Consider the following 12,352-nt stretch of genomic DNA (forward strand, 5'->3'; position numbering starts at 1 on the left):
ATTCCAGAGCACTGTGTATAATATACATCAGATCCAGATTAGACTAAATTAAGAGTCAGGAGAAAACACTGAAGTCAACTATACTTGGTAAAGAAAAAAAAAACTTTTCCTTTGATAAATTGTACAGGTTAAACTGATTGTTTTGAGTAGAAAATTAAACCTTTGTTCTCAACCAGTGACCACTGGAGTTATTCACCGAACCCCCTGTGACCCTACACAGATAAGCATGTGAAGAAAATGGATGGATGGAACGAACCATTTAGATCATCTAAACACAAAATATTCAATGTTATGTCCTTATTTAAGTATTAAATGTAAAACAAAGAAAAACATTTGTTAATGTTGGAGCAAAGGCAATCACTATAACGGTAAAGATGGGTGAAAATACTTCTAATTTCCTCAAGATATTTATCCATCAATTCCTTCATCCATCGTCTATACCCGCTTATCTATGCAGGGTCATGGGGAAGCTGGTGCCTATCTCCAGCCCTCTACGGGTGAGAGGCGGGCTACACCATGGACAGGTCTCCTGTCCATCACAGGGAAAGACAGAGACACAGGACAAACAACCGTGCACATACACATTCTAAGGGGAGTTAACCTATCATGTTTTTTAACTGTGGGTGGAAGCCAGAGTACCTGGAGAGAACCCTTGAATGCATGTGGAGAACATGCAAACTCTATGCAGAAAGACCCCAGGCCTGGATCTGAACTAAGGACCTTCTTGCTACAAGACAACAGTTCTACCAACTGAGACAACGTGCAGCCAAGATATATATTGGTACCTATTTTGATAGCTATATAAATAACAATATAGTAATACAAAGTATATACAGGTTAATACAAGTATAATACAAGTTATAATTTTATCAATATATTTTGTCACTTTTGTTGAGATTACACTATAAGTCACAATAAGGTAATACAAACTAGGGATGGACAACATAGTTACAATTTTGGCAATATGTTTTCTGGTAATTATGTTGATCGTGATAAACGTGACTAGTAAAGTAATATGGAGATACAATTTTATCGAGATATATTGTGGCATTTATGGCGATTACAACATATGTCACAATAAAGTTAATATCAACTAGCGATGGAAGATATTTTGTAATGTCTAGATGATGATAATGTAAGTAATAAAAAAACAGTTGTACAAATCTGAGATGGGTGAACTGGACTTAATATGTTATCAAGATATTTTGAGGTAACTGCGGCAATGGCTTTAAAAGTAATATAAACCTAGGGATGAGCAATGTAGAGATAATACTTTGTGTTATTTGTCGTGATGATGATGTAAAGCAACAGTAAAAGTTACACAAACTCGGGATGAGTTAAACTTGCTTAAATTATATCAAGATATTTTTTGGCAATTAAGATATAAGTCATATAAAATCTACCACCAACAGTCTAGAAAAAGGCTAAATTTTGTGATATTTAGAGCACTTACATTATAAGTCACTATAAAAGTAATCCACACTAGAAATGAGCAAAATTGTTTATAAATTTTAGCAAGATATTCTGTTGTTTCTATAGTGAATAAATTATACAAATTAGGGATGGGCGATATGGACCTAAACTTTAGTCAAGATATTTTATATTTATGGCAAAGTCATGAGAAAAGTTGTAAAATCTACACATAGGCAAAATTAACTTAAAAGCTTTGTGGGATTTATAGCGATTACCATAAAAATCAGAATCAAAGTGATACAAATTACAGATGGGTGATACAAGCCATAAGAAAAGTAATACAAACTTGGAATACATGTTATGGACTTAAAATTTTGTGGTATTGATGGTGATGCCGATGTAAATTACAATAAAAGTAATGCAAACTAAGATGGGTGAAAACAACTTAAAATTTTATCAAGATATTTCATGGTATTTATGGTGAGGACAATAAAAATAAAAACATATTTTAAAATGTGTCTTTTGGGAAAACATCTGAGTTTGCATGCAGTCAGAGCTCCACAAAAACTATTTCTGCTCTAAAAATAAAAGTTATCGCTTATCATATAGGCAACTTCACAGTTACATGCAGTACTGCTACTGTGCTGCTGCACGCTACATAACTGCATTCCGTCATATTTTGAACCATAAGCACAACATTAATTGATGCTCTCATGGAACCAATGGTAAAAAATAATTTAAACAGCACGGTTAAGTAAATAATTATCAACAGTTTATCATTATCCTAAAATGACTAATTGATGATTTAACAATACTAAACAATCTGATCATTCCCAGCATACCGTCTAGAACCCAACAAACATATATTTTGCCTTTAAAATAAAGCTTTACCATTATCATATAGGTTGCTCCAGTACACTGGTTACATTAAGAAGTTCAACTGTGAGACTGAACAGTGCATATTCAGGTTCTGAAACATAATGTTAGCATTATAGCATAATTGCCTAAGTCATATGACATAGACAATTATGCTATGAGGTTAACGATTTAATTCGGTTCCGTTTAGCTTATTTATGTACCACAAATGTACAATTGTCATCTCAAGAAACTTCGCAAGACAAACAGTTCCAATTAATTTCCCGTTATTTACAGTTCAAATCAATTAAATTCATTCCAACATAATTATATAGTCAAACTTAATTGTTTGTACACGCAATCCTATTCACTCCTAACTGTAATACCTGACAATCCCTGCATACTGTAAATGATACTATATTGCCCATCCCTAATTAATATCTCATTATTTTTGTCAGTTTATGATTATATTGATTGATGAGGTAAAAAAAAATGGGTTAGTTAGTCCAAATTATCAATATTTAATTTGTGAATACACAGGCAAGAGATGAGATGGTTAAAATGTTTAAATAATTCAAAAAGTCTTAAAATTTTAGATTTTCTTTGTTGAGGTTAGTTTTTGTTGAGGTCTAAATTGTTAAATGAACAAACACCCCAGAGCAGATTCGATTTTTTAAAACTCTTTCATCTAATCAGGATATTTGCAGAAATTAGACCACCTTTATACATATGTTTGGCCACGCATCATGTTCTGCAGTATACAAATGTTCCAGTTTCTATTTCTTATTTGTTAGTCATCGTCTAATATGTGATTGTAATGGTATGGTAACATGGAATAAAATATCAATGCATCTGAGTATTTACATATTTAAAACATAAATTATTATACTGTTATTGAACTGCTCATTTTAAAACAGAAAAAACAGCAAACAGCCCTACTGCTGCTGAAATAATGTACCATGTTGATTTTTAAATAATAATGTATCATAATGTTACCTGAAGCATTTATTTCATGTTATTTTGATTTTGATACAATGGTCATAGCAGAAATATCAAATAAACACCTGCTAAAGTGAACTAAACATATTTAGATTAAAAATGTTAATCAAACCTGTGCAGTTCAGCTCTTTATAGAGTAACACATGTATACAAAAGGATAATTAGTCAGACTTTCAGCTCAGGTTGCGCCTGCAGGCAGCTACTTGACAGACAAGCAGCTTACCAAGTATTGTTTTAAAACAAGTATTGTTTCCTTTATAACTCCTATGTTTTTTGTGTAGTAGCCTTCTTTCAGCCAGCTGAATGACAGTGTGCAGTAACAGTGTGTCACATTACTCTGTGCAGCAAACAGCCAAAGAAAACATTCTCTGACAACTTATTAAAGGAGCTGTGAAATGTAGCAACTGTGTGTCAGAAATGTTTTGCAGTACTTTTTAGCACCGTGTTATACATTCATACTGGTAACTGGCCTCTTCTCACTAGAACCTAAAAATATTTTCAACCTTTTAGTCATAGCCTCCTTGGTGTGCATCCCTGAACGTAGGTTTAGAGTGATTACCCACCTCAAAACACCAACTCTAACATTTCTTACTTTCAAAACTATCCCAAATCGCTCACAAATCGGACATTTTTTCATCAATCCAAGCCCATGTTTGGCTGTTCTGTTCTGTATTTAAGGAAAATAATATCTATTCAGGTAGGTTTTTAAACCATAGTCCTCGTGAGGGACCAAGGTGCAAACGAGGCTATGAAAAATATCAGTATGTTGTGTTATGAGGTGCATTACAGTTTCATAAGTCAAGGCAACAGAAAAGGCAGATCTCTTGAGCAGATTGGTTGCTTCTTATGTTACATTCTGCTTACACATACTAAATAAAGATGTACAATGTACAGTCATGCCAGTTCAGACCCTTTTTTTCACTGAGTTCATGTTGCTTACTGACACACTGCTAGACAGGGTCAAGGATACATCTGACTCACCTCAGACCTCTGCTTTCCCCCCGGAGAATGGCCTGTCACTCACTTTATGGTTACGGATCATAGCTGACAGAGGCACAAAGTGAGAGCTCGATGCTGCATCAACAGCACCAACATCATCGCCAAAAAACCCCATCCTTAGTGTGACATCTTCCTCCTAGTCCACTAACACAGCTCTCTCTGCACTGAGGAAAGAAAAAAACAACATTCACACACCGAGAGCTAATAATAAAGTGTCATTCAGCGAGAGCAGGGAAGAGCTAAAAATAATGAAATATAGACATTTACCTTTAAATTCAGCACACTGATGCTGGGATATAGGACGTCTAGCAATAGAGTTGTTAGGAAGTGGCAGCCAGTGTTACAAAGCTTTAAAATGACAGGGTATATTTCTTAATTTAAGCTTTTTTTGCACAGGCTGGGTGTAAAAAATGTTCTGTATTGAGCTTAGTGAAACCGCATCAGGTTGCTGTAGAAGATAGCCTTTTATAGGTATTAGATAGATGACAAAATAATCACATCCATAGAGATGTTTTCCTAAGAGCAAAGGGTTTCGCAAGTCTGTGATCGTGGCGCTTTGTTCTTTTTTCCTGATTTAAAATAATGTGGATTTTAAAATTACTTTAGAAGCCTTAACTAAGACATCAAACACATAAATATTCCAAAAAAAGTCAGATACTTCCCTTTACAAAATGATACGTAGCGGAAAAATGTGATAAGCAGCTAGTATATAAAAGATACTGCAACAACCTGCATTTAATCATTAAAAAAATAAACCAATATGGCCAACAGGTTGAACAAAGAGCAGTAGTGTTGTTGTGCAGTAAGACTGAACACTGAAATTATTATATTAGTAGTGTTTTTAACTGCTTTTTGAAACTAATGGATCAAATGTCCCCTTTTAGTTTTCTATTAGTTTAAAGGAAAAACATAGTTACCTTTTGGTATTTTGTGGAGACCTAGAGCAAAAACTGGTGTGAGCGTACGACCCTACTACCCTAAACCTCTTGGAGCCCGTGATAACATCATTATCAAGCCAGAATTACAGTGAAATTTAGTAACATACATGTATAAAAGTCTACTGATGCACCAAAAACCAGACTGGAAAAAAATTAAGGTCACAAACATTTTTATCATGTTCAGTTTGAGCTTGCACATATTTCAGAGGAGAAGTGCAGTTAACAAATAAATAAAAACCTTTTCAATAATTTAGCTCAACCACATCTTTAAAATAGGAAAAGTTTGGCTTAAAGGAACTCAACACAGCCCCAAACTGCAACCGGAGCACAATAAAAATCAGCTGGTGTTTCAGTTAAAAAGATTTTTTAAGGTCTGGTGTTTTTGGCAGCATTATATACACTCAGCACTGTCAGATTAATACAAATATATAGTAAAAATCTTATTAATTCATATAAAAAAAGACCATGGCTTCTTCACAAATACAGATGCTACTAATTTGGACTGAACTGTGGACCCAGACAGATGCATTTTAACCAAAAATAACATTCCCGTTGTTGAGTTGGCATTCGAGGTGAGCTCCGGCTCAGACAATCGTGCCTTAGCTCACAGAGGTGGGCGTCTCCCTGTTTTGTTTTGTTTTTTTCTTTTACCCTCTCACTCATTTTGCTGCATGCTGCCATTTTAACTCACTCCTGAGTGGCAGGCGAGAAGGCGTGGCTGGTGTTGGCGGCAGCCATGATGGTGGAATCATCACCGCAGCTCCTGTGCAGAAGCTTCCTCATCAGTCAGGTCCTGCATTAACGCTACATTGTGGTTTAGATCCAAACTTAGGGACCATGTAGGCCAGGAGTTGCATGTGATGTCACTGAGGACATGGCGTAAGATTTCTATCAGAGAACAAACTTAAACTGGAACATTTGCTTGCTGAAGTTCAGAATTTAAAAATTTTTAAAACTAATTTTAGGTTTCCGCTTTAGTTCTGTCTTTTAGAGCTTGCACTTTGAATCTTTTAGTAGATGATAGCAAGCGTCTGCTACCTTTGGTGTCTTATACTTTGACCAACTGACAGGGGAAATCCGATCATTATCTAGATAAAAACAGCTATTCACAGTAAAAGTTCAATCTTGTGTCCTGTTGAGTAAGGCAGAAAGTAAATGAACACAGAGATATTTTCTGAAAACAAATAGATTTTGTTTACTTTATATTAACAAGAAAAATGTAAAGGTTACTTATAAAAGGTAAAAATAAAACCCAACTAATTTAACATCTTGTAAGCTAACTAAGGTAATCATGATACTGCTGTTTTTAAAAAAAAGTTTTAGGCAGTAAATAATGCCTATGCTGTTTCTGAGGAGCACATGTTTAATGTTTCAACTTTCACACAGAACCATAATCTCACACAGAAAATTTTAGAAAAATCCGACCTTCATTTTAAGTGCATTCATTCAGTAGTGAAAACAAAACATTTTGAGTAATAATAGATTTATAACACAGCGATTCTTCAAAATGAAAAAGAGAAAACATGCTATTCAAGTCTTGTAATTGTTTTTTGTTAAAAACATCACTGGGGCCATATTTTTTAAATAAATGCAATTGTACCACTCATGCAGTTTATACTTTTCTATTCTAAGCTGGTCACAGACCTGTTATTAATTATTAATCTATAACTTCCTGTTTCTCTTGGGTATAAACATGGCATGATGCAGAGGCTAACTTCTCTTACCGACTCGTCATAATAGGAGTAATAGATAAAACAAGGAAGAATTAAATAGATGAAATTAAAAAAATTATCTTTTCTTGCAGTAGCATCATCTCATGTTGAAAAATATAAGAAAAAAATCATCCTTTATTTTAGGAAATTTATTGAGTAGAAAAAACATTAAGAAATTTTAGTTTTTAACAAAACAAATCTACAGAATTGGAAAGACAAGAGAACATGGCTGTCCAAAAACTCTGTTTTTAACTAAATCACAAATGCCACCATAGTGGCAACCCTGACAATAAATGTATGACATAAATGTAACTGAAACCTTTAAAATGTATACTTCACAGATATATAATTTACTATTCTAAGTTGGTCACAGTATTGAAGTCTGATAAATCAGTAATTCATGACGTCGTGTTTCCTTAGGGTATAAAAATGATGTGACACAGAGTTAGTTGCTCTTCAAAGTGGGTAAGAAAATAAATACATTTTGATCAAATAAAGCAATCTTTTCCTGCAGTAGCATAATTTAACACTGAAAACTCAACATGTCCAAACTTTAATTTGAGTGCATATATTCAGAGGGCAAAAGTCTACATAAAGAAAATTTTAATTTAGTTTTAATCAAAATGGCTCTTCAAAATAGGAAAGACAAGAAAACATGGCATTAAAATGAGGAAAATGTGTATGGATTTGTATGTGTCAGAAAATAAAAACAAGAAGCTATTGGCCTAAATTAGCCCATTACAATCGTCATGAATGATGAAAAGTTTAAAACAGCTAGAACTGTGACACACAAGCCGGAACATGAGCCAAAGTTTATCTTTCCACCATGCACAGTGAACAGGATAGCAAAGGAGATCTCTATTAAGGAAATGCAGGAACTACATCAACGAGGGAGACCTTAGAGCCACCAAGTCTCCATGGCAATTATCTATTTTAATTTATTTTGAAATGATACAAACTGTAGAGGCTACTTACTGCAAATAGGAAAATTAAACTCCACAAGTGCATCCAGGTGGCAGTCCAATAAAACTGTTTTCAAATCGTCTGCATTAACATAGTTTATCATGATGGAAAACTATACATTTGTTCTAAAGTTTAAGGCACTAAATTCATGCCTGTGGTCTTTCTAAGCAGCATGTGTTTAATGTGCGTTGCATCCATATGCAGCCCTACTTTCCCACCTCCAACTCTGAAAATTATAAAGAAGAAAAACCTGTCTTCCTTGACTGACCACAGCATCTCCTAACCAACTATGTTTGAGGTCAAAGTTCATTATTTCCCCTTGGCAACACCACAGCAACAAGAAACAACGGTGTCTAGACAGGTCATGGTGCCCCCTCCCTTTCCCCAGCAGTGCCAACACCCCTCCTTACCCTCCCATTCCTGGCTCCTTCCGGAAGGAGGTGTCAGTGGAAGCCAAGTACAGGGTAAACAGGGCATGGTGTTGGGGGGGGGGGCCTGTGGCCTTTGGCCCGCATGGGGTCAAATTTGCAACTCCACCCTCCATTGATCAAAGATGAGGATCCTCCACACCAGGACCTCGGTCAAAAGAGGGCAGGGTCGGGAGATGAACCCTGCGTTTCTGTAATCTAGACGTGTCCAGGCCCAATTGTCTTCTTTCACGGCCCAAAATGGACCCTTCCGGTGCTGCTGATTACATTAGGGAGGACAACCTTTTTTTTTCACAGGGGCCTCCAGACAAAGAGGCTCTTCCGTGCTCTTGCCATCTGGTCCCCGAAATAACAGAAAAGGTCCCAGGAAAGAAAAAGGGAAAAAAGAAGAGCCTAGAAAGCACACCAATTTAAATGAAAGAACCACTGTTTGAATAGATGGGATGGGTGGACAGATAAGCAAACATACAGTAAAGCCTCATGTTTAAGCCGAGATTGGAAGCCAATCTACATCGGCAAATAAAGCAGCATACATGGGCTCCCCTAAGTAAGTCTGTAAACAAAGAGATGTGCCACAGATACACACTAATACCCCTGCCATGAAGGTAGAAAGAGTCTTCATCAGGTTACAGTGAGCTATGGAGTCAGTGTTGGCTCTTGCATAAGTGGCGCCCTGGGTGAAGCATCATGTGCTACAATATTGAGATGAGATAAGATTTTATCAAAATTTAGTTCTGGTTTCACAAATTACAAACTGTGTTGTCAAGAATCTGTAATCAGTGTAAAATCATCAAGGGTAGGTTTAAATGGTCTAAACATTGCAGGTTCTAGTCAGAAAGGCCTTTAGATTAGGAACAAATTTTTCATCTAATACAAACTTCAGCATCATTAACCAGCCGAAACATGTGGCCATATTGTCTTATAGTCCAGTCCACAACTACTACATACACAGTATGTTGTACAAACCTAAACAATACTGATATTTCTAAGATAGAAAATATGTTAAATGTACTAAATTATGTACTAAACTATGTAGAGTATGTTTTAAAATGTTTGACAAGAAAATCAAGCAAGACTCAAAGTGTTGAACAAACCAAATCAAAACATAAAACAGCCATAGTGACAAAATCTATTATGTAATAAAATAGACAAAAGAAATTCTCTTATGATTATTCTGCAGTTTGGCAAACAGTAATCATCTGATTTAATGTCAAACAATGAGAAAAAAGGTGTGTATCTTTTATACAGTGTTTATAAACATCTAGTGTCAACTAAATCATGTGCATTATCTTTGAAGATAACGGCTGAAGCTAGTAGGAGTGTGTCATTATCCACAGTGAAACTAGTCTTGTACCGACATGAGCTGAAAAGCCACTCAGAGATGAAGACCCCAATAATCAAAAAGCATCATAAAAAGCTAGATTATAGTCTGCAAATGCATCAGAAACAAGTAACAAAATCTATTATGTTTTAAGATATACAAACCTGAGCAACACCCTCTCATACAGTCATATTCAGTAAGTTAGAATATGCGTTCTGATGACGCTCGTTTGTCAGATTAAAAGTACGTTTTGAAAATAACCTTAAAGGAGGCATTGAACATACTTTTCAAGCCCACATTTCTCCATTTTATATTGTTTTGATATAACTATTAAATCTTAAATGTGGGCTTGAAAACATCAGTCTGTGTGTTATTAATCTATATGATGGGTTTTACTTAGTGAATTGAGCTACTGAAATAAACTTTTCAATAAAATGTTAATTTATTGAATATGACTGTATAGAATAGAAATTATGTCAGAAGCAATAAAATATAGGATGTTCAAGATTTGCCTCAGTAATTGGTTGCCCCCTGACATCATAGCATACTCAAAAGCTGTATCTTACAAACCCGAACAATACTAGTAGATCTAAGATGTAAATGAGTTTAAAAGCACTAAGATATGGAATTATGAAAGAAAAGACAGGGAAAAGCAAATACATTAATATGATTCAAGATTTTGAAAAGTTTAAGGATTTTCAACACATTGATTACTAATTTATTTGCAACATTAATTACTCACTCTATGGCCATTAGTTTGTAATTTGTACACCTGTTTATGCTTTGTGGTACATTAAATACTTTTCCTGTAGGTGCAGCACCTTCAACCTGATTTCTATCCCCATGTGTCCTCTACTATTTGACCACTGAGACATTTTAATCCGAGTTGGGATTAAAATGAATTTCAAGATAAAGGAAATTCATCATTTCTCCGTCTATACTTTAAGACTTATTTTAGTTTCAGTTTTTGCAATTCTAACAGGAGATCATTCTGAAGCACCTACATTTGTTAACAGTTTAAGAATGATTCGTCTTTTAAAACGACACACTGATGACTCCTCACTGCCGTCTTTTGAAGATTATGTCCAATTTAAAATCCTGCACATCTTTATTGAGAGTGTAACAATGTGCTCTGCTCACTTCACTAACTTCCTTAAAAAGGTGTTGGTGTTCAACATGCAGTCACTGCAGGTGTGATACCCTGTGTTTTATTGTCACACAAATATATAACCTGGGATTGCTGAAGCTTTATTTAGCTAATGCTTGATTATGTGCTCTGCTGTGCATGGCTTGTTTTTGTTTCTCTCAGTTTAAGCTCAGAAGAAAATTTGCTGAATAAACAGCCTCATTAGTGGCAGAGGTGATGCTGCCCTTGTTGTTGAATGGTTTTGTAAGGAAGAAAGGTGGATGTGCAGCTTTGATGGGGAAACTTTAGCAAGTCATGCAATAAAGAACTGCATTGTTATTTTTAAAACATGTGTTTTTCTGAAAGCAATAATTCTTTGGATTCTAAATAAATTGCAAATTTCAAGGTCTACTGACCAACAGTCAGTCCTAAGATTGTCTATTTCTGTCATATTTACACCTGCACCCAGCAGTATTACCGCTATAACTTATCACCAACTCAGAAACAATTTTTTTAAATGGATGCACATGTTCAAGGTTTTAGATTTCAAAAGGAGAGGAATATTTAAAGAAATCCGCTATGCAAGAACAAAATACTTAAATTAATGATAACATATTTGCATGTTTTTGGTAGATAAAAAACTGAATATCTGTGGTGGAAAAAAGACAAAACTTTGACAAGGTTTCTTGTTAGTTTTATCAGCCATTCAGACATTCAGTAAAATGGATTTAAGTGAGCAATCCTGACAAAACAGCATGCAAATTTATAACCCACGCTTTTTAATAACTTACATATTATAACACCTTTTTTTAAATTCTTGTTTTACTTTTATCTAAAAACTAAAATGTAATAATTAAAGCATCCTTCACATTTATTGACATTCCCGGTAAAGATGTACAAGAAGCCTTTAAATAAATATAGTTTGTATTGCAAAAGCATAATCTTACACAGACAAAATTAGAAAAAGCCAATCTTTAATTTCAGTATACTGAGTCCTCTTCTGGAATAAAAAAAAATCCTTGTTTTAAAATAATTATTTTCAACAAAATCAATCACTTTTTTTTGCGTCTAACAACTGCTATAGAGTAAATGTAACCAAAGCATTTTTCTAACTTATGGTATTTAAGGTAATCAGTGTTCAGAAACTTCTCCTCAGTAACCAATGACTTTGTGCTTCCCTAGAGCATAAATATGATGTCACACAGGGTCCCATTCCTTCTAAATGGGAAAGACAAGAGCACATGCCTTTTAAGTACGGCAGATGGGTGTCGATCTTCATGAAAAGTTGTTAAACAAAAACAGCGACTCTTCTAATCTTTCTCACATTTACCGTCAGAATTATAACTAAAACATTTTAAATAACTGGAAAAAACAAGGCGAGGAAGGACCCAAGTTTATCTTGCCACTACACAGAATGAGAAAGACGGTGAGATAAAAACTGTAGCAAAGAGTGGCACCTTAGGGTCACCAAGCCTCTTTACATAAAACTTCTCCATCAACAAATAAAAAAATTAAAAGCTGCGAATCTGAAAAAAAAGGCAAGAAAGCATGAAACGCTCTTTAAGAAAATCTGTTTCATGCTGTGTTATCAACACACA

At 34.8% G+C, this 12,352-nt stretch overlaps 1 long non-coding RNA gene across 3 annotated transcripts in view; it reads right to left on the minus strand.

Annotated features, from left to right (window-relative positions):
• Positions 1–12,352, minus strand: part of LOC124858070 — a 55,031-nt gene that overhangs the window by 20,703 nt on the left and 21,976 nt on the right. For all 3 annotated transcript variants that reach the window (XR_007035747.1, XR_007035748.1, XR_007035746.1), the window contains exon 4: positions 4,249–4,430. This is a non-coding gene — a long non-coding RNA (uncharacterized LOC124858070). The remainder of the gene's footprint in view (positions 1–4,248; positions 4,431–12,352) is intronic.

Source organism: Girardinichthys multiradiatus, chromosome 21, assembly GCF_021462225.1.
Source record: "Girardinichthys multiradiatus isolate DD_20200921_A chromosome 21, DD_fGirMul_XY1, whole genome shotgun sequence".
Taxonomy (NCBI): Eukaryota; Metazoa; Chordata; class Actinopteri; order Cyprinodontiformes; family Goodeidae; genus Girardinichthys; species Girardinichthys multiradiatus.